The sequence below is a fragment of the Muntiacus reevesi genome, chromosome 1, assembly GCF_963930625.1.
Source record: "Muntiacus reevesi chromosome 1, mMunRee1.1, whole genome shotgun sequence".
In the NCBI taxonomy this organism is placed as follows: Eukaryota; Metazoa; Chordata; class Mammalia; order Artiodactyla; family Cervidae; genus Muntiacus; species Muntiacus reevesi.
In genome coordinates this window covers 29,292,422-29,319,692 of record NC_089249.1, presented here as the reverse complement: position 1 = coordinate 29,319,692, position 27,271 = coordinate 29,292,422, and the positions used below count along the sequence as shown (strand labels likewise).

The following is a 27,271-nucleotide window of genomic DNA, read 5'->3' as shown; positions in this document are numbered from 1 at the left end:
GAAGTGAAAGTGTTAGTCGCTAAGCTGTGTCCAACTTTGTGCTACTCCACGGACTGTAGCCGCCAGGCTTCTCTATCCATGGGATTTTCCAGACAAGAATACTGGAGTGGGTTGCCAAGCCCTCCTCCAAGGGATCTTCCTGACCCAGGGATTGAACCCAGGTCTCCCACATCATAGGCAGATCCTTTACTGTCTGAGACACCAGGGGAGCCCCCCACTACGGGGGGACGTGGGTTCAATCACTGGTCAGGGAACTGAGATCCCACATGCTGCAGGCTGTGGCCAAAAGAGAGAAAAAAAAAAAAAGAAAAACCAGTTCACCTTATCGTGACTCCACATGACCGGGACTCTCCTAGTTTTGCACAGATTACCAGGAAAGTTTTGATTTGGGGTTTAGAATCTTAAGGATGTTTCCCTGGTTGAAGCTTAATCCCTCAGTGTTGATTCTCCTCACTTTAGATTGTTTTCAGAACACAATTCAGTTTTTCTCTCTCTGTTTTTTTCACCCATGACGCACTTATCAGTCCCTTTCAGGGTCTTGGTTCTGGCAGTCATGTGTCTCTGGGGGATGTGATCTGCATCTCCCCTGTTGAGTGTGGCCTATTTTTCTCTTTTTTAAATAAAAAATTATTTCTTTCTTCTTGGCTGCGCTGGGTCTTCGTTTCGGCGCAGGCTTTCGCTAGCTGTTGCCAGCAGAGGCTCCGCTTCGCTGCGGTGCGCGGGCTTCTCGCTGCGGAGGCTGATCTCAGGCGCTAGCCGAGAGGGCTCAGTAGTTGGGGCCCACAGCCTTCGTTGTTCCACGGCGTGTGGAATCTTCCCGGACCAGGGATTGATCCCGTGTCTCCTGCATTGGCAGGCGGATTCTTATCCACTGTGATCCACTGTACCACCAGGGAAGTCCCACAATTCCGTTTTTCAACCATTTTTGTGTTCATTATATAATTTGACTGTTAACAGTTACTGGAAATAGATCAGATAATTTACAGTCAGAGAAATCACTTCCAGAAGCCTAAATGAGTAGCCCAAGATGGTTCAGCTAGGAGAATTTGAGGACGGATTAGAAATAGCAACGTCAGGACCCTCTTTGGTCCAGGGTTCCTTCCATGAAGTCCTTATGCCATGGCCTTCCATTCCACTGATTCTGACTGCTGATAAATGCATGCCTGCCCTGTTATGACATCAACAAGATGTTTACGTGGGTTCATCCCCGTTGGGTGTGACTTAAGTATTTTGAAATGGCTGAGATTATGGGTTACATCCATAATCATTACACAGATAGACATTGACTGGCTTATATGGGAGTTTGCCCATAGCCATCTTATTATTTTTTTCTCTAAGGAACAGCCTAACTTCTTAGGAAGCATTTATCATTCAACTGACAATTTTTTTTTTTCTGGAAATAATCAACTCAAATCATCAGAATTTTTATTCTTAACTTCATACATTTAGCAGGAAAATTGTCTTTCCGTCTTCCAGATGTTTAGCACGCTAAGACAGTTAAGTGTGTACTACTTTTGTGACTCATTTTTAAGCAATAGGACTTGCTAAGTTAAGTACTCAATTAAAAATACTAGTAAGAAAAAAAAAAAAAAACTGAGAAACTTGCTCTATAAATATGCTCTTTGATTTTGTCCAGAGCAAGAGTTGGCCCTTTGAAAGTCACTATTGAGAACAACTAGGCTATGAGGTGGCTATAAGTAAGAGAGAAGATACTGGTTTTTATAATTAAGAACCCCTGACATCAAGTACTAACCTGTAGGATTCCTATAGAGGTGTGGTGATGTTGACTCTGGGAGAGGCTTGGGAGATCGTTTTACCACATTCTCTTTCAGAAGAGCAGCCCCTGGAGAATAGAAGTGAGGGGTCACTTAGTGGTTGATGAGGGACTCGAATGAGCCACGTTTCTCTGTTCAGATCCTCAAGTGCTCTCTCCCCCTGACTTGGTCCTTCTTGTCTCTGAAGAAAGTGTGGGAAATGGAGGCATTTCCTAGACTGATAACAAAGGCACCAAAGAGAGAATAGATAAAAGTAAGTACTTGTTTATCAGCGTTAGGCCTGTCTCGGAAATGAAGATGGAACTCTTCATAGGCTAATATACTATTTTAAAAAATAAAAGAGACTCTAGTCAAGTATGCAGAGGCTTCTGAGCCTCCAATAGAGGGAGCCGATCTGGAACACTTTGTAAAATTCTAAGGTCAAATCAAGTTATTTTTAAGCTCCTAAATGACTGGGGCAATGCCTAAATATAATACTCATATATATCTGGAAGCCAGACTGGCCAGCCTCTCCTGTTTAGTAAGAATACCTGCAGTGGCAGTCACAAAACCTCCAAACTCCCTAATTCCTATCTTTATTTATTTACTATTACATTAATTACACACTACTATGTATATAATTTATTAATAATGATATTAGTTGTGTTAATAGATGATAAGTATTGTTTCACTTGCAGTCCAGAATGTTTTAGATTTTAGACAGAAACCTGCATGTGTACATGTATTTTGGTGGGGAGCCAATTCGAAAGCCAGGGGCTGAGAACCTTAAGAAACAGGCACATGGGTAAAATTCATATCCAGGAAAGAGGCAGGGCAACAACTAGGCCGGCGTCCTTCAGTTTCAAAGGGCAGTCAGTAAAGTTATAAGAGTACTGCCCCTGATGGCGGTGCCTTACGGTTTTCAGGTCAATCTCACACCTTTTAAATTATTTGATTATCACAGCAAACGTGTGCGAATGGTAGGCTTAAACATCATTCACATTCTCCATGTCAAGTTCAGTCATAGAAAGACCACATCGTCTAATATAACAGGTATCCAGAGCATTCTTCCACAGTCACATTGGTCTTGGCCAACTTCTAGGTGTCTTTTTTGAGAGAGTCAGTACATGAGGGTGTCTACGAAAGAAGCCTGAAGCATCAGGGCTTCTCTGTTCTCTTACAACCTCACAGTCAGGTTAAAAGCAAGTTTCAACTCAACTACTACACACGCAGTTGACTTTTAAGCTTTGAGCTTTGTGTCTCTAGATGTTCTGGTACACCTTTTGAGAAATGCTTACTCAAAACAGACAACAGCATGGCAGAGAAGGTTCTTGGTCTTTTAGTTACCACCAGAGATTTAGGCTTTACTAGGTGATCTTACCCTGTTCATTCAAGGGTAGAAGTGTCTTTGAAACACTCTAGCGAGCTCACTTACTAGAATTATGTAATTTCACCAATGTGATCCTGTTTCTAGCACTCATGATACTAATTAGCAAGCTGCTTCTTCCACCGAAGAAAATCCACCCAGCAGGTAATGAGCTAAGTGTCCCCAAAGCATTCGTCTGTTGTAACAGCCTCTCGAGTGTGGGCCCCCCGCCCGTGGACAATGCACTGCGTCTCCCATCAGCCTCAGCACTGTCACAGACTAGCACAGGCTGTTTCTGCTGAAATGCTTCCAAAAGTGTATTACAGACGTTGAAACTCATCTCGGCTGTTGCGATATCTTGGAAGGTTACATTATTATTTGAGTACTCTGTTTAATAAAAAAGAGAGGTGTGCTTATTAGCAATCACATTAGTTTGATTAGAGAATAGTCTCAACAAAATGTGGAAAGTGGGTTTTGCCTAAAATAAGGTAACATGGGTAAGACATGTGTGTATTATCTGCTTAATGTCTATTTGCATTATACCAACTTTAGACAGCCTAAAGACTGAGTGAGTCTCAGGTGTAATTTTCTAAGAAAAAATATGGGCTAAAGAGTTAAACATTTCTAGCTGAGGTAAAGTTAAGGTTTTGACACCCACTCATACATACAAACACTTTAAACAAGCTACAGCCTGGTGAATGCTATGTGCAAATATTTACATATTCGAGTATGTGGTAGATGCAGTTTGGTAGTTAAACTTGATATACATGATTTGGGGAGAGAGGTTGGATGCATTACCTGTAGAATAGATGTGAGGCAATGGCATGCATACATTTTTTTTTTCCTAAGTCTTAATTTAAATTTAACCTATATGTCACTATATTCTATTGCTATCCCCCAAAGGAAAAATATGTTGAATTTTCCACTCTACTTACCAACATGTGGCAGTAGTAGATGAAAAACAGTGACTAGATAAGCTTGTGCTGGAAGCTGGTGAAGAAGAGAGTCAGCTGCGGGGAGCACTCACACTGGTTCGGGCAGGAAGGTAAATTAGAGAGAAAGACAGAGAAGCGCCCTCCCAAACGTGAGGGAGACGGCCTCATGAACAAAGAACTAGCCAGCTGCACTGAGGCTGAAGATGGAAGCCAAGTAGGGTATGGACTTCACTTCTGGCAATGAGGAGAGCCTTTGTGGTCGTCTCCAGAAGCGTGAGGTAGCACTGAGCTGAGGAGTCTGAGGAAATGTAGGCTGATTTGTAAATGATGAGAGTCATTTGATGTGTAATGTATCTGAGCACTTGTAATGTGCCAGGTCCTAAGCACTTTGTATGCATTAATTCATTTAACTCTCAAAACCACCGCAGAGAGCCTCTACTTTTTTTCCTCACCTTTTACTCTATGCAAAAACTGATGCACAGAATAATTTCCCCAGACTCGCAGGGGTGGAAGAGTGGGGCAGAAGAGCTCAGGTTCTAACTCAGGCGTGGCTCCACCTCTGTGGACTTCAGCTGCCATTTCATCCTGAAGCTTCACTGCGGATGAGAGGCGGGTGCTCCTGTATTCTTTGTCCTGAGTTGAGCGATGGCGACACAGAGACAGCGCCTTGAGGAAATCTCACAAGGCTTGAGGATGGTTCAACAGTTTCCACTGCTGAGGTGGAGTCAGGACTCAGGGAGGCAGGGGCCAGCTCTCTTTGTAGGAGATGGGAGAGGAGAATCAGGGAAGGCCTCTTGGAGAAGACCCTTAAACTGAGGTTCACAGTGGCAAACCTCAGAGTGTTGATTTAAAACATCACATGTGAGAAACTGGGTTTCATCCTTAGGTCTATGTTTTTATGTTTTTATCACATTTTCTAAGTACCCTTCTCTCATGGTTAAAAACTGACTCAAGCAAACATGCCATGTCTTTAAAAGCCTGCAGTGAGTTTGTCCTAATGAGACAAATGTGGACATTTTGTTGTTATTTGTTTTGGCTAAGTGCGTCAGTGTGCCCTATTACTCATAATTACATGTGACTTTCTCTCTAGAGAAAGAAAAACCAGACTTCCTTCACGTGTTCTATTTTAAGAAAAAAGCACATACATACATGCAGTAAAGTGGTCAGTTTTTTGGGTTAAAAAGATGGAGTAACCATTATGCTCTCTATGGAGCCTTTACTCTTCTTCTGTAATCATTTCTGTGCTTTCCCTAAAAGCACCTTACAAGAAATATAATTGTTGCCTAGATGAGGAGAATGGGGAAATTAGCACAAAACAGTTCTGGAAATTTCTCCAGCCCTTCTGAGTGAATGTCCCTCTGGGTCACAGGTGCCTGCTCTCCACTATGTGGTTATGTGATGCAGCTGAATTTATTGTTTTTTATTTATGTAATAGTTTTGTTATCTTGTCTTTAAAAGCAAGCAAATTATAACTTTTTCAAACCCAATAAATTCCATAAAACAGGATTTTTTGTGGGGTTTCTTTTCTTTTTTTGTATTTTTTAGTAAAGTATAGTTGACTTATCCAAAAGTTATTTTATTTCAGTGGCTCATTCTTGATTTTACTTGAGGGTTTATTGACCTAAATAATAGTAAGACGCATGAACTAAGTGGTTATCATATGTTCAGGGCTGTGGTAAGTTCTTCACTCACATTTTCGTTTATCTTCACAATTTCTGTGAGGTAAATTTACTCATTTAACAAATGAGAAAATAGCCTTGGAGAGATTTCTTCGACAGAAAGTTAGGTGCCCGCTGGGGAAGCTGGTCTGCTAGAATGAGGCTGGCGTGTGGAGAAGCAGAGAGCTGAGCAGGAGCCTGCGCGGAGCAAGGATGCTGCCTGGGGCGGTGCTGGAGGCTCTGGGCGCGCGGTGCCCCGGTCTTGCATGAGTGAGCCTGCTCGTCTGTGGGGGTGCGTGTTTATTTACAAGCCCTTTATGGTAGAGTTTGCACTCATTGCAGCAGGCAGGGAGTTGGCATGAAGGGAAAAGTGGCTTTGGTATAAAGATGAGTGGTGAGGACTGTGGCAACTTAGCACGGAATCACCTAAGGGGGCGAGGGGGGCAGTCCCTGCTCAGCTCCAGCTGATCTCTGCCCTTGGGACACATGGGTGGACCAGGGTTTGACAAATCTTCAAGATTTTTTTTTCAGAGAAGTCATATGTTTGGAATTTGGGGGTAACTTCCATTCTTAAAAAAAAAAAAAAGAAAACCGCTTACTTTGGTCAGACAACAAAATCCCAGATAATGGAAGGTGGGTTTGTGCTTTGACAGCTTTCACAGTGTCCCCTGTTAGCTGGTTCGAGTGGAGCTGGGGCAGCGCTAAGGTCCTAGGCTTGGGAGAGAGGACCTGAGGAGCCTCTGCCGGGGGATGGAAATGTTGGACTGTCGGGATAGTCTCATTTCAAGAATAATTAAAATCAAGCTGATTTTTTTTTTAAAGTCATGGAATGAGATTTTAATTCAGGGATTTTTTTTTTTTTTAAGATAAATTCCTTTAAAACCTTCATCTAACTCTGTGGGAGAAGGCGAGGGTGGGATGTTTCGAGAGAACAGCATCGAAACATGTATATTATCTATGGTGAAACAGATCACCAGCCCAGGTTGGATGCATGAGACAAGTGCTCGGGGCTGGTGCACTGGGAAGACCCAGAGGGATCGGGTGGAGAGGTAGGTGGGAGGGGGGATCGGGATGGGGAATACATGTAACTCCATGGCTGATTCATGTCAATGTATGGCAAAAACCACTACAATATTGTAAAGTAATTAGCCTCCAACTAATAAAAATAAATGGAAAAAAAAATAACAATCAGAAACAGACTCAGACTTAGAGAACAAACGTGTGGTTTCCAGGGAGGGAAGATGGGGAAAGAGATAGTAAGGAAGCTTGGGATCAACACGTCCACACTGCTGTGTTTAAAATGGAAAACGAGCAAGATCCTACTGTATGGCACGTGGAACTCTGCTCAGTGCTGTGTGTAGCCTGAATGTGGTGGGAGTTTGGGGGAGAATGAATGCATGTATATGTATGGCGGAATCCCTTTGCTGACCACCGGAAGCTATCATATCATTGGTAATCAGCTACACTCCAATATAAAATCAAAAGTTTCTTTTAAAAAGAAAAAAAAACCTTCATCTTAAGAATGAAGGATATCAAACTGCCAGCCTTAAACAATATATTAAATATAATATTGAGGAGTGTTAAAGGACATTATTAGCATATTATACTGCAAATTTAGATTTTGTCCAGTAGAAAATAAGCAATGGATGAGTGCTTTTTAGGGGTTTATAGGCAGTATAAGGAAATACTGAGGCAATTGTTTTATTAAAAAAGGAAAGACATATATTGTTAGGGTGAATTCTCTCCTGATCTGCTGGGTCAGGCCTGCTTCACTTTTCTTATTTTGGCATAGAAGATGAACTTTTGTCCTGAATGATAAATTACGTGGTCACCTAACGTAACATTAATGTGTTTTTTAGTTGCTGATCTCTTTCCCATAGAGGTGGAATGAGGCAGGCATGCTGGATGGCTGTGCTGCTTCTTGTAAAATTAATCATTGAAACAAAGGAGTGTTCACCTCAGAGTGACTCTCAGCCTTTCCTGAAGGATCTTGCTGTTACTGTCAGGGTTTTACTTGTCTGCACCACTTAAAGGGTGATTGATGATTTCTACCTTATAGTTTTCAAAGGCATCCTTCTTGTTAACTTTAACCTACTCGCCTACTTTCACGTCTGTATCAAATTTAACTTGTGGTATGTGATGGAAGCATAGCAATCCCCATGTCAAGGGTCTCTATTAAAACGTCTTTATAATCATCCTTAAATGGCACTGAGGTAAAGATAATAAAACACTGATTTCAATGATAGAAAAGCACATTTCTAGGCAAACATCCTGTATAATATTGGAGATATTAGGTGCTACTTTCTGGATATATCAGTTGTTTCCAGAAATTATTTTCATAGTGAATTATATACTGAATGATATGATAGTCCACGTCTTTTTCAACTTGGGATTAATCTATAGGCATGTGTTAATCAAGTTGGTGAATGGAAAAGCCTGAGGACGTAGATAAAAATCTAAAAATGGCAGATTGAGCATTCAGAATGATTTTAATGACTTAAAACAATGACTGAAACACTAAAAGACTAAGTGTAATCGGTCAGGATATGAATTTCTGCATTTAGATTCAAGATAATAACAGTTACACAAGTACAGAAATGAGGAAACTCAACACAGTTTATGAAAAAGACCTAATGGTTTTAGTTGAACAAGTTTAGTACAAGCTGATAGGAAATACTGTTTGTTTAAGAAGTTAGCCCAAACTTGCATTTCTGTTTGTATTTGAGACTGTATACACTATTCTTCCACCACAAACTAAAAATAAAAATGCTAGATAAATTTCATAAATATGGCTATAAAATTGTTGAGAAAGGAACATTGGACTGAAAGTGAAAGTGAGAACCCAGAGAGGTGAGTGGACATTCAGTGTGAGAGCGCTTGCCAAATTCAGCAAATGTATGCTTTGATTTCCTCGGCCTCCTGTTGCTTTGGAGACAGGAGACAAAGCCCAGAGTCTGTGCTAGAGGAAAGTGTTTGATATGAGATGTCTCTACAGAAATCTGGGACCACCTCCCTGAAGGCTACTTCCATAGTGCAGTGTTGAACAAGAAACACAGCTTTCCCCCGACCTCCTCCCAGCCCCTTAGCAACTCGAAGGAAAACTGCCTATCTAATATTTTATAACCAGTGACCAGTATCCATGCAGGTTTACAGTCCTAATTTGGATCTATTCAGGCGAGCCCCCAAAGAGGGAAATATATACAGTTGTGAACAGTGGTTCCAGCATAGTAGCTCAAGGCAGAAGCAGGCACAGGGTCTTTCTGGAGGAATCTTTCTTCAACCTAGGCTTCAAAAAGTTAAAAAAGATGTAACCACAAGAAACCTTAACTCACAGTCAAAAACTATGAAACAGACAAGTAAAGCAAAGTGTCACCAATAGAACCAGCCAAAATAGCAGGAACAGAATTAGACATGTAGTGATTCCAGATATAGTTGTCAGACAGAGAACATAAAATAGCTTTGTACTGGAGAATTGAGGTCAAAAATGCGAGTAAATAGCAAATGAATGTAACCATGACAGAGGAGGTCTGGAAACTAAATAGAGCTTTGAGAAATTAAATATATAATTGGAATTTAAAAATCAAACAGGCTTAATGGTAAATTTGACATAGGCAAAGAGAGTTAATCAACTAGAAGGTGATTCTGAGCCTTTTGACTGTGACCCATAGTAAGGCACTCATTTACTGACGTGTAGACATACAGATACATGTGTATCATTTAAGCCAACGTTTTGAGAAACTGATCATATCTTTCTAAGGGTAGTGTTCTTTGCTGTTTTCCTTTCTAATTTGCACTTTTTCATTAAAAAAAATAAGTTGGATTTTATCTAGGAAATTTTACAAATCACAATGGTCATTACCACAGTTTTGAGGAAAACTGATTTTAATGAAGTTGAAAACATGGATATTGCTATGGCCACCACTGTTCACAGCACTTTCCGTGGCCCACCACAGAACACCTGGGAGAAAACAAAAGATCGGTTGTATCAAACATAGCTGTGGTGTAGTTTATACAGTGAGCCGCTGTAGGATGGGGTGGTACTGAAGCTGATGAACAGCCAGTAGAGCGTGGCCCTACTCAGTCAGAAGGGATGCTGCCCAGAAACAGCTAGCCTCAGCCCACACCTGTGCATGTCAGCCACTTTCCCAGCTTTGAAAATGAATGGATCACTGATTCATGTATCAACAGAATGTTGAGCGGAAAAAGCATATTGCAAAGATCATATGTGGTCTGATTCTACTTAGATGAGGTTCGGAGATTTGAGCACACTAAACAGTAGGTCTTAGGGATGCAGTAGTTTAGGGATACAGAGGTGTGATTTGACTATTTTTAAAAGGCAAGAATAAACACAGAATTTAGGAGAGTTATTACCTGCTAGTGGAGGATAAGGGAAGTGTATAAGGAAGAGTCAAGAGGAGCTTCAGAGGTTTTAGTAATCTACTTTTTCTTTGTAAAATTGGTTATGGGTACACAAATGTCTGCTCCCTTGAAATTCTTTGTTGTTGTTCAGTTGCTGAGTCATGTCTGACTCTGACCCCATGGGCTGCAGCACGCCAGGCTTCCCTGTCCTTCACTATCTCCTGAAGTTTGCTCAGATTCATGTCCATTGAGTCAGTGACACTATCTAACCATCTCATTCTTTATATTTTGTCCGTATTTAACATTTAATGAAAATAATTTAAGTCGAAAAAGCCAAGGAGGGATCAACACAGGTAATAAATCTTCCATGCAAATCAGGCCGTTTGGGAGCCAAGTTTTCTGAACATTAACGAGCTGGAATGTGTCCAGAGGAAAACATCCAGGGTGGTGATGCCGGCGGCTTGTGAGCCTTTCATGTTTCAGATGCAGGTCATGTAGATTCTGAGTGTGGGGTTTTGATTTCCCCCGGTCTGTTGGCTGGTAGAAGTAGGAGCGAACTCTCAGGTAAACTCTGAGGGTAACGTGCCTTTGCTGCACTGTACAGAAAGATGTTCTAAAAAACATCCCACAGTTGTTCTGTGGTTTGCTAAAGGTTTTTTGGTTTTTTTTTTTTTTCTGTCCAACGCTATAACCGTGGGCCTGTGGCATGTTATAATAGTATACCAGCCAACAGCTCAGAAACGGGGGATCTTTTGTTGCTGGCTTCAGACAAGTCCTCTGCTCCCCATAGCTCCCAGGGCATCCCTAGATTCAGGTTGTGTCCATCACAGGGGCACACACACTGGGTAGTTTCACCTGGTGCTTTTGGGAGTAAAAGCAGTCTCCGTCCTGTGATTGCTCTTTGGCTGTGCAGGGAGCCAGCATGACCAGGGCCTCAGCTAGATATAAACATGGAGGGCTGGGCCAAGGGTGGCCTCGGTCTAGGTAGTGATTACATGAGGTGAAGAAGTGAATTAGCAATGATTGGGTATCTGCAGTGTGCCAGCTATTGTTGGGCATGACTTTGAAGACTTCATCTTTTAAAGCAGTTTTAGATTTACAGTAAGATCAAGGGGGAGGTACAGAGATTTCCTGTTTACCCCCACCCCTCATACACATAGCTTACCCCATCATCCACATCCCTCTACCAGAGTGACACATTTTGTTACAGCTGACTAGCCTACAGTAACACGTCTTTGTGGTCAAAAGCCCATGGTTTACATTACTGTTCGCTTTTGGTATTGTACATTCTGTGTGTTTGGACAAATGTATCCTAATGACATACAAATAATGATATATATCCACCATTATAACCTCATGGTGAGTATTTTCACTGCCCTGAAAATCCTCTGTGCTCTGCCCATTCATCTCACCCTGTCTCCTAACCACTGGCAACCCCTAGTCTTTTTACTGTCTCCATGGTTTTGCCTATTCCTAAATGTCATATCATTGGAATTGTAGCGTGCAGCCTCTTCAGATTGGCTCTTTCACTTAGTAATAGGCGTTTATGTTTCCTCTATGTCTTTTCAGCGCTTGTTAGCTCATTTCTTTTTAATCCTAAGTAATATTCCATTGTCTGGATGTGGCATAGTTTATTTATCCATTCATCTGTTGGAGGACATCTTGGGTACTTTCAAGTTTTGGCAGTTATGAATAAACCTGTTGCAAATACCCATGTGCAGGTGTTTTGTGCACATAGTTTTTAACTCGTTTGGGTCAGTACCAAGGAGAACAGTTGCAGAATTGTATGGTAAGAATATGTTTAGTTTAATAAGAAAACCACCAAACCACCTTCTGAAGTGACCGTGTCATCTTGCATTCCCACCAGCAGTGAATGAGTTCCTGTTGCTCCACAGTCTCACCAGCCTCTGGTGATGTCTGTTCCAGATTTGGGCCATTCTAATAAGCATATAGTGGATCTCACTGTGTTCATTTGCATTTCCCTGATGACATACAGTGTAGAGCAGAAGTCTCCAACCTTTTTGGCACCAGGGACTGGTTTTGTAAAAGATAGTTTTTCCACAGACTGGGACAGGTGTCAGGGGGATGGTTTCCGGATGATTCTCGTAAGGAGTGGGCAACCTAGATCCCTCACACACAGAGTTCACAGTAAGATTCGAGCTCCTATGAGAATGTAATGCTGTGCAGAACCAGAGGAGGCAGAGCTCAGGTGGTAATGCAGGTGATGGGGATTGGCTGGAAATACAGATGAAGCTTTGCTTGCTCAGTTCTGTTCACTCAGTCATGTACGACTCTTTGCAACCCCACGGACTGCAGCACACCAGGCTTCCCTGTCCATCACCAACTACTGGAGCCTACTCAAACTCTGCCCATCGAGTCAGTGATGCCATCCAACCATCTCATCCTCTGTCGTCACCTTCTCCTCCCGCCTTCAATCTTTCCCAGCATCAGGGTCTTTTCAAATGAGTCAGTTCTTCGCATCAGATGGCCAAAGTATTGGAGTTTCAGCTTCAGCATCAGTCCTTCCAATGAATTCTTCAGGATTGATCTCCTTTAGGATTGACTGGTTGGATATCCTTGCCCAAGGGGCTCTCAAGAGTCTTTTCCAACACCACAGTTCAAGAGCATCAATTCTTCAGCATTCAGCTTTCTTTATAGTCCAATTCTCACATCCATACATGACTACTGGAAAAACCATAGTCTTGACTAGATGGACCTTTGTTGGCAAAGTAATGTCTCTGCTTCTTAATACACTGTCTAGCATAGAACTTTTCTTCCAAGGAGCAAAATGAAAGAAAGAAAGTGAAGTTGCTCAGTCGTGTCCAACTCTTTGCGACCCCGTGGACAGTAGCCTGCACCAGGCTCCACCGTCCGTGGGATTTTCTAGGCAAGAGTACTGTAGTAGGTTGCCATTTCCTTCTGCAAGGAATCTTCCCAAACCGGGGATTGAACCCAGGTCTCCCACATTGTAGACAGACACTTTACCGTCTGAGCCACCAGGGAAGTCCAAGGAGCAAGCGTCTTTTAATTTCATGGCTGTAGTCACCATCTGCAGTGATTTTGGAGCCCCCAAAAATAAAGTCTCTCACTGTTTCCATTGTTTCCCTATCTATTTGCCATGAAGCGATGGGACCAGATGCCATGATCTTAATTTTCTGAATGTTGAGTTTTAAGTCAAGTTTTCCACGCTCCTCTTTCACTTTCATCAAGAGGCTCTTTGGTTCTTCATCACTTTCTACCCACCACTTACCTCCTGCTGTGCAGCCCAGTTCCTAACAGACGATGAACTGGTACCAATCTAGGGGTTGGGGACCCTTGGTGTAGAGCATCTTTTCATATATTGGTTAGTCATTTTCACATAAAAATATTCTGTTTCAATGGGGAGAAAGTGGTGGTCTTACCCCATCTTACTGATGTGCAAGTTAGGGAGGGATGGCTGATATCAGTCCTCTGGGGGAGAGAAGGCCTTCCAGTCAGGAGAGCCAGCTGCCGGGTTCCCTGCCAGAGGCTGTGTTTGGGGGAGCTTCAGAACACAGACTGTAGTAGCAGGACTGGGCACCTGTGCTGACTGCTGTTTGCTAGCGGGGGGCAGAGGTGGGGGTGTTGTGCATGGCGGCAGGGGGCTGGGTTGTGAGCTGTCTAACCACCCCATGTCATCAGAAAATCAGGGATTAGGAAAGGAAATGGCAACCCACTCCAGTATTCTTGTCTGGAGAATCCCATGGACAGAGGAGCCTGGTGGGCTACAGTCCATGGCATCGCAAAGAGTTGGACACAATTTAGCAACTGACCATCAGCGTATAATCAGGCAGATTGTGATTTGGGGAAGTAGTTCTGGATGGAAATGTGGCATAAAATGGAGAGTGAAGTGACCTAGCAATACAGAATATAGAGTTTTGTAAGAAATTAAAATTTGTGTATAGAATAATAGTTGCAAATATTCAAACAATAAAGTCTGTGGCTTAAGGAAAATAAAATGAGATATTCTTAATGAATTAACAAAAATAAATGAAGTAATATGCATAAAGTACTTAGAACAGTGGCTTCACACAGAAAAGGCTGTAAACTGCAGTGTTGAGAGCAACCCCAAAAGAAGCAGACAGTTCTCTTGGTCTCTGGCCTGAGGCGAGCCCGCCCTCAGTCTGAAAGGGCTGAGATACTTGCATCTAGTCTGGTTTCCCCAGCATCCCAATCTGGGTTCTTCCTGCACCAGGAAGGTGGCATGGCCTTGATGGTTGACATTCATCAGGTTCTCCTCCTCCAGGATCCTGTGGTCTTCCAGTGCCAGAGGGATGTTGCCAGTGAGCAGACACTCAGCTGCACTCATTCCCCAGAGCTGGTCCTGCAGATGAGACCCTGAGGCCCAGGGAGGGTCTGACTGTTCCAAAGTCGCTTCAGCAGAGCTAGGGGAGATTGTGGGCTGTGCTGCCTCTAGGACGTGCAGAGGACAAGGCCAGTTTCCTCTTTGGAGCCCTGACTTCATATGGTGCATGTGACCTTGCGCTTCTTGGGTCAGCAGGGCCATCGGGACTCCTGGATTCCATGTGCCTTTGGGGCCTTTGGAGATGCAGACTGCACAGCATACCAGGGCAGCTTGCCTTTTAGGGGAGCCCCTCTGCCCTCCTAACCCAGTTTCTTTCTAAAGTGTGTGGAGATGAGATATCCATTGGCTTACTCTCTGAGTTCCCCTCGTGTCTGACCTGTGGTCATTGGCTTCTCACAACTCTGATGAAGTTCTCTGCAACTTGCTGCTGCTTCTGTTGGCTTTAATAATTTCCCCTTCTTTATCCTTGTTCCCCGCTTGTAGCCCTTGTGTTTCTGCCGTTTTCCCGCACCTGGGAGTTCATCACTACACAGTGAGTTGGTATGAACTGGAACAAGGTCTGAGTTGAATCTACCATAGGTGCTGTGATCTGTGCAATCTGCCCTCTCAGCTTTCTTTTAATTAGCCTGGAGCCAAAGTGGACATTATTAACACAGCACTGTAGTCAATACCGTGTGCTCTCAGCAAGGGGAGAGAGCACATCAGAGGTGGACCACAAACTGTGGGAGATGGGAATTCCAAAAGCGGTCTAAGGATGTCCCTTCTTTAAGACATTCAGGCAAGAAGTGATAAGGTTTCAGAAATAGGTAAAGTGTAATCCACACAAGTGCCTGGCATAACTAGTGTTTAAACATAAAGATATTCTTTTCTTCAGCTTAAGGTAGCCTTATTGCTTATACTTTTCTTTGTATTGAAATGACATTTATTCAGGATTAATGTAATTTTGAAACAGTGCAATTTAGGAAATTAGGTAATTGTTTAAAGTGTACTTGAACATGCCAACACACTATAGTAATTTTCAATTTTAGTAGTAGAATATTCTTTGCTCTTTATTATTTTTTTTTTTTAACACAGGCTAAAAATTTTCTACCGTCCCTTATTTTAAATGAAGAATGAAAATCATTGTCACTTGAAATTAATTCACATTATTTAAAAAGGAAATCCCTCGTATTTAGTCACTAAGTCATGTCCGACTCTTTGCGACCCCATAGGCCGCAGTCCGCCAGGCTTCTCTGTCCGTGGGATTCTCCAGGCAAGAATACTGGTGTGGGGTTGCCATTTTCTCCTCCAGGGGATCTTATCAAACCCGCGTCTCCTGTGGCTCCTGCACTGGCAGGCAAATTCTTTACCGCTGAACCACCTAGGTAGGGGCTTTTTAAAATTAGTTCTCTTGAGACCGTTAGGGAAAAAATTGGGAGAAAGTTTAAAACATCCATGCAAACAACCTTCTAGTCAGAGCTGTCAGGTCTTTGAAAACAACCTTGGGGTTTTTCCTGTTGGCTGGCAGCAGTATTGAACAAACAGATGGTTAATTGATAGCAATCCAGCTGAATAATGAAATCTGATAAGCTAGGAAGAGGTTACCTAGATCAATCTGTAGTATTTAGGAAAATTTCCAGGGTGATTGGGGAGTGGCAGTTGAAATTAGTATTTGAGCTTTCATTTATATTAATGCAAAAATAAAGCCACAAGTTTGTTAGTTATAAATCGTTTTCTTTCAGTTAAAAAAATTACCCTCCTCCAGTCTCCCCCACCAGTCCTTCCTTGTAGGGAGAAAAGGAAAAGAGAAATTTGTCAGCTGGCTGCCTGCATTTGCCACCTCAGGAAATAGCATGTCAAATTCCTGCTTTATCTAGACCCTCCTCCTGGCCTGCCCTTCATCCTCGTTTATTGAGTGTGCTAGATTTGGTGCTAGGTGCTGGAACTATAAAGAAGAAACGAGACAGAATTCCATGATGCAGGAGGGGCGTAGGTCTGACAAATAACACAACAGACTGTGGAAGCTGCCAAAGAATCTTTTCATTGTGTTCAGAGAAATTGTTATCTGCTGATAACAATTCACAACTCTATCAGGTGTTTGGTTTTTTTTTTAACCTTTGTAGTTTACTTCATTTATATTAAAGGACAGTTAATTTCTTTGAGTTTGTCCCAGTCTTGGAGTATAGGGGTTCAGAGGGGTATAGCAGTTCCACCTAAATTCTTCTGAAAATCACTGTGCCTTCCCAGAGCCTTGAACTTTCTAAGCAGTGGCAAAGACAGCTTTATGATATGTCCTTTGCCAAAGGAGCCTGTTTCTGCTTCCTTTTCTATTCTTCAGGTCTTTATCCTTCCTAACTTCCTCTCCCATTTGTTTCCTGTTAAAACATTAACCCAGCCACGCGTTCTGCCCTAATCACTGGGCCACACCAGCTGTCCTGCTGTTCTCAGCGCTTGCTTGATGTCTTCTTTCGTGTGTCGCAGTGTCACATTTTTCTGGTAAGTGTTCTTTTAGGAAACACAGCTTCTATTAGCGTGGTTATGTTCGTCCTTTCATCTGGATGCATTTAACAGTGTTCTTGGCTTGGAGCCAACTCAAGCTGGAGTAAAGGATCTTCAGGAAAGACACCTAGATAATTTGAGACAACTTTCACCAAACTCTGCAATTGATCTTCTGAAAATAACTCTTCAACAGTACATGAGCTGTGAACTTCCAGATGTTCAACCTGAATTTAGAAAAGGCAGAGGAACGAGAGATTAAATTGCCAACATCCCTTGTGGGTGTGCCTTAGTCACTCAGTCTTGTCTGACTCTTTGCAACCCCATGGATCATCGAAAAAGCAAGAGAGTTCCAGAAAAACATCTACTTCTGCTTTATTGACTTCGCCAAAGCCTTTGTGTGTATCACAACAAACTGTGGAAAATTTTTCAAGAAATGGGAATACCAGACCACCTTACCTGCCTCCTGAGAAATCTGTATACAGGTCAAGAAGCAACAGTTAGAACCGACCATAGAACAATGGACTGCTTCCAAATTGAGGAAGGAGTACGTCAAGGCTATATATTGTCACCCTGCTTATTTAATTTATATGCAGGGTACATCATGAGAAATGCTGGGCTGGATGAAGCACAAGCTGGAATCAAGATTGCTGGGAGAAATATCAATAACCTCAGACATGCAGATGACACCACCGCCATGACAGAAAGCAAAGAAGAACCAAAGAGTCTCTTGATGAAAGTGAAAGAAGAGAGTGAAAAGGTTGGCTTAAAACTCAACATTCAAAAAACTAAGCTTGTAGCATCTGGTCTCATCACTTCATGGCAGATAGATGGGGGAACAATGGAAACAGTGAGAGACTGTATTATTGGGCTCCACAATCACTGCAGATGGTGACTGCCACCTTGAAATTAAAAGCTGCTTGCTCCTTGGAAGATAAGTTGCAACCAACCTAGACAGCATACTAAAAAGCAGAGGCATTACTTTGCCAACAAAGGTCCATCCAGTCAAAGCTATGGTTTTTCCAGTAGTCATGTATGGATATGAGAGTTAGACTGTAAAGAAAGCTAAGTGCCGAAGAATTGCTGCTTTTGAACTGTGATGTTGGAGAAGACTCTTGAGAGTCCCTTGAACTGCAAGGAGATCAAACAAGTCAATCATAAAGGAAATCAGTCCTGAATATTCATTGGAAAGACTGATGCTGAAGCTGAAGCGTCAACCCTTTGGCCACGTGATGAAGAACTGACTCATTGGAAAATGAGAAATGCTGGGAAAGATTGAAGGCAGGAGGAGAAGGAGACAACAGAGGAAGAGATGGTTGGATGGCATCAAAGACTCAATGGACATGAGTTTGAGCAAGCTTCAGGAGTTAGTGATGGACAGGGAAGCCTGCCGTGCTACAGCCCGTGGAGTCACAAGGAGTCGGGCACAACTGAGCAAACTGAACTATTACTTGGGCTTCCAGGTGGCCCAGGTGGTAAAGAACCCACAGGCAGGAGCCACAGGATACTTGGGTTCAACCATTTAAAAGGCATTAACTGGGTTCACATCAAGTTTCCTAATCTTTGTGAACCTCAGCTTTGTCATCTAGGGACTTCAAACATGTTAATATGAAAAAGGTAAGAAAATTTACATCCATAATACAAGTAGAAAGACTTATTTCACAGAAACTCCCTGAATATCTCCCTGGATATGAACTCTACTGTAGGCTTTTTTTTTTTTTTTTAGAAGTCTCTTTAATGCTTCCAAAACATTTATTTGGTGGTATTATTACTGCATATTGGGTTGGCCAACCCAGTATTAGTTACATCTCACAAAACAGCACAGTTGATAGAATGAAATTCATTTGTTAATTTACCTTCATAATTTCTTTACTGTCTTTTTTTTTTTTTTTTTTTTACCATCAGAGCCACCAAGGAAGCCCCAAGAATACTGGAGTGGGTTGTTAATCCCTTCTCCAGGGGATCTTCCCAACCCAGGGATTGAACCTGGGTCTCCTGCATTACAGGCAGATTCTTTACATCTGAGCCACCAGGAAAGCCCGTTCAACTGTATTTTAAATATAGTAAGGAGTTAGTGAATGTTTATTAAAATTGAATAATTATTTTTGTTGTTACTACCATTGCCCTCTGCTTTACAAACTAATATAGCTGATAGCCTCATAATGGATTCATTTCCGTAGAAAATCTCCATTACTGTTTCTTTACTCATGTTATTGTTTTAATATTTCATATAGAATATGTAGAACCCAAGATATATTTCTTACTACCTTTGCATGTTGCTCTCAGCAGAGCTGATGATTCAGAGATGTGGGACATCTGTGAGTTTTGGTATCAAAAAAGGAAACAAAAACCCTGAATGTTCCTATCTTTGTTTTATTAGAAATAATTAGGAATTTAGAATTTCTGATTTTCATATTTGTGGTTTTATTTTGTGAAAACAAAGGCACTTATGAAAATGTGCTGTCACATTTTATTTACAGTTGAATATTTACATTTGAATGTTTAGATGGCTTTTTCCTTTCAATAAGAAGGAATGTGCTTTTTGAACTTTCTGGCATCTTGGAGAGTAGAGAGTAGCTACCTTTAGGCTTTTTCTTATATCACCTGTGAGACTTGAATAGGCAGAGCAATAAGCTCTTTTCTGATTTCTACAGTGATAGAAATGCCCCTATTGTCCATTTATTATCCATCCTGGTGGACCTAGTTTGGAGGAAGAGAATATATCCAATAATTAATCAGCAGTTGTGCAGAGACATCTATTAATACAAGTAAATGAAGGGCCTGCCTTCTTGAAAAAATTTAAAAAAATTTTTTTTTTCATTTTCTGCATTCTAATGAAAAAAAAAAGGCAACACCTCTTAGAAACTGGAATTTACTTTGCTCTTGAGTTATCCTTAATCATCCTGTTTTGCTTGGACTCAGTATATAAGAACTGCAATATCCTGATGCGTGCATGCACAGTCACTCAATCGTGTCTGACTCTTTGCAACCCCATGGGCTGTAGCCCACCAGTCTTCTCTGTCCGTGGCATTATCTTGGCAAGAAAGCTGGAGTGGCTTGCCATTTACTACTCCAGGCAATCTTCCTGATCCAGGGGTTGCAGCTCATGTGAGTTCTGCATTGACAGGCAGATTCTTTATACTGAGCCACCTAGAAAGCCCATAATATCCTGATACTGTGTTCATTTACATCAACAACTTATGTTTGCATTCTTATGAGTAATTTAAATAAAGGCTGTTTGGGCGACAGTATCTATTGCTGCATAACAAGTTGCCACAAACTTAGGGACTTAAGCATTTTATCTCATCTAGTTTCTTTGTATTAGGTAGTCAGGAAAGTCCTAGATGGGCAGCTCTGGCTCAGGATGTTTCATGAGGTTGGAGCCCAGATTTCTTCCTGTGCTGTAAGTGGTCCACAGGAAGGCTTGACTGGAACTAGAAGATCTTCTGCCAAGGTGGTTTCCTCACAGGCCTGGCAAACTTGATCTGGTTTTTGGCAGGAAGCCAGTCATGTACAGATGTGAGAGTTGGACCATAAAGAAGGCTGAGCACAGAAGAACTGATGCTTTCGAACTCTGGTGCTAGAGAAGACTCTTGAGAGTCCCTTCGACTGCAAGGAGATCAAACCAATCAATCCTAAAGGAAATCAACCCTGAGTGTTCATTGGAAGGACTGACAGAGAAGCTGAAACTTCAACCGTTTGGCCACCTGATGCGAAGAGCTGACTCATTGGAAGAGACCCTCATGCCTGCAAAGATCGAAGGCAAAAGGAGAAGGGAGAGCAGAGGGTGAGATGGTTAAATAGCATCATGGACTCAGTGGACATGGATCTGAGCAAACTCTGGGAGACAGTGAAGGACGGGGAAGCCTGGCATGCTGCAGTCCATGGGGTCACAGAGTTGGACACTACTTAACGACTAGACAACAACAAATGTCAATTTTAGAAACTACTTTTCAGGTACCCGCTTCCCAATTCCAAAAGACCTGCTTAAAAGCAAAGCTAAAAAGAGTGATGAGGCTTTAAAGAAAAGAAGATGGATGGGGAAAGAAATTCTGAATTAGATAAATAAGAGTCCCTTTGCCAGCCAATCTACATATAGATAGCTTCTAGGCCCAAGGTGGAAATCAGGGTGATTAGTCTATTTTACCTCTTCTCACGTGGCTCTGAATTCGCCACCCAGTTCTCTGCCAGCCCTTTCTCCCAGCAGGGTGGACCCTTCCTTGCTTTTTGGACAGTGCCATACTCCGTGGACAGGCTCTTTTACCAAAGGGATGTTAGCTTCAAATCTGTGTCTGTCTTGTAGCTTCTTGAGGAGGTAGGTACGCCTTGTTGAAGCCAGAAGACTCTAACCTATTTGATAGAAGATGATGAAATAGAAATTCTATGGTATCTAGTTGACTTAAAGACTGTTCATTTTCATTAGAAAATATTTTACTGTGAGTGCTACTCTTTCCTTTAAAACTTAGAAACATGTACTAATGCACCTCTGCGCTTGGAGCTGTAACGCCATGGAAAAAGTAACCCAAAAATGAAGGGCACTTTTACATCAGCTGTTGACTTATATGAAGTACTTGACTAGTAACCAGATTTGGAAGCAGTGTCTCCACACAGGGGTGTAGAAGGTGAACAGGGAGAACCCAGTGCTCTCTGGAAGAGGGAGGTTTGGACTAATTTTCCCTTTCTCAGTCGTGTTTGGAATGTATATATTTTCTGATAGCTTGCCTCAGATTTGGGGTTCACCAGATAGTTCTATACTGTTTCTGATTTGATCCTTTATGTCATAGCTAAGACTTTAAGGACTGTCAACTTTTGGGGCTGGTATTTCCTATTCATAATAAAAGTAGTTGGGTGTTTTGGTATATCTTTATAAAGTATCGTTAATGGAACATGGTCTTGTTACTAAAGTCAACCTTTCTATAAATAAACGCAGAAACGTCTGCAAAGGGCATAGTCTGAATGTGGCAGACATAAGAATTGCGTCAATTCCCGTCTTGTGGCCAAGATTTCTTTCTTCGGCTTTCTTTATAACTAATGTCATGGCAGAGTTTCACATTCTCACAGTATTAGGCAAGTGAATGGTCAAAAGAACTGGTGCCAAGTTACCCTGTTTCTTAGGTTAGCCAATGGTTGTCATTTGTACTCACCAAGGAAGAATGCGGCATGTTTTTGTTTTTATTTTTTAAAGACTGAAAACCCCAAGTTTTCCCCTTCAGCTTAATTTTTGGACCCTGTCTTTAGGCACCTTTCCAAACGTCTAACTGCTAAACTGCTTTCAAGAAATTATTGTGGTATTTCAGAGAACTTTGGTCGGGAGAAAAAGAAGGCACAACATCTTTCCTAGAACACTATGGGCCCATCAAATGACCTTTTAGAGAAACAAGGAAAGTTCCTCTTTCAAAGGCACGCTAATTGAAACCAAACCAATCTACCCCGCGAACACTGCAGTCAAATGACCAGAGGGGAGGGCCCACGAGGGGAGGGCACATTCTTTTTGGAAAAACCATTTGAAGCTAAAAGCTTGTGTATTTTTCTCTTTCATTAAAAGTTAAAAACGGGAATGATTTAGCATGTCTGAGATAAAAGTTAGCCAGGATTGTAAGAACACCGTGTACCTTTTCAGGTGCCTGTGTAGCTCCTCCTGGAATTCCTGCCTGGTGCTCCGCCTGCCTCAAGACTACCTCACCCTGCTCCCAGCTGGGGACTCCAGCCGGAGAAGGTGAGTCGGCCTGTTTGTACTCTATTCCTGCATCCTAGAAGACTGCCAGTTCTGGTGGCTTTTTAAAGAATGATTTTCAAAGTTTCGAGAGACTTTCAGGGCTTGTGTTCACTAGCAAATCATCATTTGTAAACCCTTTATTTATATAAGTACGAGGTGTGGTTAGCAATAGTATCTTTTGTCTCACTGCATTATAAATTCTAGATTCAAACTTGGAGTCTGAGGCATAATTTTGCAAACTGGTGTATCACCATTCTTGGGCTTCCTGGGCACTGTTCTATTAATGCCTTTAACTTAGCAGTTTCCTTTAAAACAGAGAAGTAATCTCTAACAGTTGACGATTAGAAGATCTTGGTAAGTCTGAAATAGATCCTATAGTTTGAGTTTCCATCTGGATGTAGTAGTGTCAATAGTTGGCTTCATTAAATAATGGGGCACAAAAGCCCCTGAGGTGGGAATACTCAACTCTTTCCCACTTGCTTTTGTATGCTCAATGTGTATGGTCTCTTCTCTCTTGAACCTTACGGTGACTCATTGGTCTCAAGAGGGGAAATAATTTGACTTTGTTTTAGTCAGTGAATCACTTACAATAAACTGTTCGCATTTTACAGGTGAATAAACTCTTTAAGGGCACCAACCAGCATGCTGTCATATAAATTCCTTAGTCCCTCATTTACAAAAGTTATGTGCTTGCATTTTTGCCTAGATGATGAGTTTTGAAGGTCTCCTATAAATTAATTTCCCCTTAGAGCCCTCTAGTAATTGCTAGGCTATGGAAGGAGTGGATTTCTAAAACCACAAGTTCACATCCGCACCGGTTCAGTTCTCTTGTGGACTCCACTGCATTGCTCTGGCATTAGCCAAAACCATGACTGGAAGGCTCCAAGTGTTGAGAATGAAGGATAGTCTGGTTGTAATAAGGTAAATTCATTATATTCATGTGAGCACTGAAAAATCCTAGTTGAGCCCTGCAATTTGTAATACAGTCTAAAGAAAAAAACCAAGAGACACAGATGTAAAGAACGGACTTTTGGACTCTGTGGGAGAAGGCGAGGGTGGGATGATTTGAGAGAATAGCACTGAAACATGTATATTATCATATGTGAAATAGATCACCAGTCCAGGTTCGATGCATGAGACAGGGTGCTCAGGGCTGGTGCACTGGGATGACCCTGAGGGGTGGGATGGGGAGGGAGGTGGGAGGGGGGCTCAGGATGGGGAACACATGTACACCCATGGCTGATTCATGTGAATGTATGACCACCACAATATTGTAAAGTAATTAGCCTCCAATTAAAATTCAAAAAAGTAAAAATAAAGCATATGCAGTGGGCATGATCAAAAAAGTAAAAAAGAAAAAAAATTTAAAAAGCATAAGGAAGAATTGTATTGTATTATGTAGCTCCATTGACAACTTCTTTCCATGATTGTAGCATCACTTAAATTTTAGTTTTAGCTCCTATTATTGATGGAACTGTTCCACAGGTCTTTCTCTTACACATTCACTATTTTCTATACAGGAGGATTGATGTTTAAGTTACACCATGAAGGAACTGTGCTTCAGGTTTAACATTTAAGGATTGTATGTATACATTTGGATTTGAATGCTTCAATTATTTTGTTTCTCTTGAACACTAGTACTTATTTATTAATACAAATAGGACAGAGATGTCTGAGTTGCTTGGCATTTACTGCTGAAGTGTTCAGTTTTTACTGTTTCTTCTCAAATGTTCAGTAACAGTCTTTGATTCTTGACTTCAAGAGCAAAGAGACCCCTTTAGCATTTAGCATACTTCTCTGTTTTTCTTTTTTAAATGAAGTTTTGTTTGAATTAACAAAACAAATTTGCCCATGCCGAATACTGAGCCAGCTTACTCACACAAACAGAATATATGAGTTCCCTAGCCTTCTCAAATGAAGCATGTCATTTTAGTCATGTTAACTTTGATGAGCAGCAAAACCAACTTTGAAATTCTTAGTATTGCTATATTGTAAAACTACCTCTTTTTTTTTTTTAATGCAGCTACTTTAAATTTTTACTGACTTTAAAATCAGAATAACTCTACTAAATCACATTTCTCCATCACAATGCAATTTCTCCCAAGCCATTATTCTCTTAGAGAATAATTCACAGTGTTATTTATCAAAAGGCATCTTTGTTAGTTTTATGAAGTTGAGGCTGTGTGAGAGCTAACTATAAAGCCCGTGTTTTGTGTAAAAGATTAGGTAAAACCAAGTTTAGATTTTACAGATTGCTTATTTATGCTTCTCTTTCTGTCCTAAATAGCACTGTAGTGTTCCCCTACCCTCCTTTTCTGGTGCTTTCCTGTAAAAAGCATTAGTGAGGGGAAAATAATGGTAAATAAGGCTTAGCTCTATAATCTTCTTTCAAAACTGCCTTGCAAGTAATTTCCCATAGTTTCTGTAATGAAGCATATGGTGGTAATACACCCTGTGCCTCTGGTAATGGGGAGCAGTTTCAGAGTACTCTCTGCATTTTGTATTTGAAGCATTGTATGTATGTTTTCAGGTTAGGTGTTCTATCCCCTGTAGATTTAATGGAATTTATTTTTATATGCTTAGTTTTAATGGTTTAGATGGGGGCATTTTTGTTAAAACTTGTAAAGAGATGTTTTTTGTTGTTATAGATTGATCCATACAGGCTTCAGGAGGCTTGAAATGGTCTTGTGGAGAAAGCAACTTAATAGAAGAAGGGGGAATATTTTCTGTAATTTAAGTTGTCATAGTAACCTGCATCAAGGCCTGGAATCCAGGCCTGAAGAATTTCAGTGACAATAAACATTCCAGTTGCATTCATCATCAATCTTTTTTCTCTAAGAGAAAGGAGCCGTCTATTGTGACCTAATTATTTCATTTCTGTTTTTAGAAAACTGGTTAGCAGTTTGCATTTTTTAGCACTTCGAAACTTCCCTGGTAGGGTAAAAATGAAAAATGTAGCTGTTTGTATTGGAAGTTGATATTTTTCTAATAATGTATTTCAAGCTATTTCAGATGGCAAGACAGATTCAGTATAATGGTTACTTATTGAAATATGAAAGAAACAGGATTTGCTGAGGATTTGAAGAGATTGCCACACATTTATTAACATGCAAGTCTTAAACAGTATTAGAATCTGGTTTTCATGAGGCTGTGATTTGGGAATGTTATGAATTTCTTAATATCAGTTGTTAATATTTTATGGCGTCTTGGACTGTGGTCTTAAGCATGAATATATTTTAATAAAGAGGATGGAGGTCATTTTTATTAGCAGATTAGGTTTACTTTGAGAAATTTGTATCTAGATATTATGTTTAGATCTGTTATCTTTTACAAGGAACAGTATGATATTTCTAATGAGAAAGGTTTTTTTTAGGGTTTGCTTTTTTCTTGCCTTCTGCAAGATACTGATTGCTAACCAAGATTATTTGGAGTTAAAAGTATTCTCCTGAAGCAAGAAATCTTAGAAATAGTGAGGTAAGGATGTGTGTGTCCATTCAACTTAGGAAACATGGAAAATAAATTGGAAGAGTTTATGGTTAGTCTGATTTCACATATATACAATGAGCAGTTATGGGATGTAACTGTGTTATCTAAATGAAAAGTAGTAATGCTTTTGTATATACTTCTCCACATATGTTTGAGAATCTTAATCAAATGGATGATTGTTTAAAAAACATAAATCAATAAAATTGAAATTGTAAAATATAAAGGTAGATTGAGAAAACCTAGTCAATAGTTTACTGGGAAAATGTGAAGCAAAATAAAATCACCCCTTATCGCACTGTTGAGAGATATTTCAGCTCTTCCTGTTGTCTGGGAAGTAGCTATAATTTTATAAACAAAATTGGAATCAAGCTGTTAATAGACAGAATACCAGTAATGGTGAAACAGAGTTTTTTTCTCCTATTAGAATAAGCAGCAATCTAGCTGTCAACACTACTGTCTAAAATATCTTTGAAGTACCTAATCAATATATTAAGAAAAAAGAGCAAGAGAGAAAACAGTTGGAAAGGAGGATAAAATTATTTATAGATAATGAAAAAAAATCACAACTAAAACCAATAGACTGTAGTAAAGTTCCAATGCAAATAATGGAAATATGATCTATATAGTAATAATAGCCTGTTCCAAAATGTGAGAAAAAAGGAACCCATTCCTAGTAGCAACAAAACTTGCGCTGAGGATTAAACTTTGTGAGAACTGCAAGTGGCATATAGGAAGGAAACCATTAACCTTCTTTCAGGATGCAGAGACTCCCCATGGAAGACAATTCATTAATTATTTTCCGTCTCTTTACACCAATTTGTAAGTTCAATATAATCTAATCAAAACATCAGCAGGAATTTTTTACAGGTCAGTGATTCTGAATTTCATATTTATAAAATAAATAGGAGCCGAGAAATATTTATGTAAAGAATAATAAAGGCAAACTCAGTTCAGTTCAGCCACTTAGTCGTGTGCAACCCCATGAATCGCAGCATGTCAGGCCTCCCTGTCCATCACCAATTCCCGGAGTCCACCCAAACCCATGTCCATTGAGTCGGTGATGCCATCCAACCATCTCATCCTCTGTTGTCCCCTTCTCCTCCTGCCCTCAATCTTTCCCAGCATCAGGGTCTTTTCACATGAGTCAGCTCTTCGCATCAGGTGGCCAAAGGATTGGAGTTTCAGCTTCAACATCAGT

The 27,271-nt window shown here is 41.0% G+C and overlaps 1 protein-coding gene and 2 pseudogenes across 3 annotated transcripts in view; 2 read left to right on the top strand and 1 right to left on the bottom strand.

Moving 5' to 3' along the window:
* LOC136165345 (tigger transposable element-derived protein 1-like) overlaps positions 1 to 14,597 on the bottom strand; it is a 32,584-nt pseudogene extending 17,987 nt beyond the window's left edge.
* Positions 1 to 27,271, top strand: part of RASSF8 (Ras association domain family member 8) — a 130,030-nt gene that overhangs the window by 17,585 nt on the left and 85,174 nt on the right. The window contains exon 1 of one of the 3 annotated variants that reach the window (XM_065940135.1): positions 22,397 to 22,587. The exons of 1 other annotated variant lie outside the window; for it this stretch is intronic. The gene's annotated coding sequence lies outside the window, so the exon portion shown is untranslated. Of the gene's footprint in view, positions 1 to 22,396; positions 22,588 to 26,046; positions 26,062 to 27,271 lie in introns of those variants that run through there. One more of the 3 variants, XM_065940153.1, reaches the window with a different exon arrangement.
* The window catches only part of LOC136165305 (small ribosomal subunit protein uS13-like), a 47,926-nt pseudogene continuing 43,093 nt past the window's right edge, over positions 22,439 to 27,271 (top strand).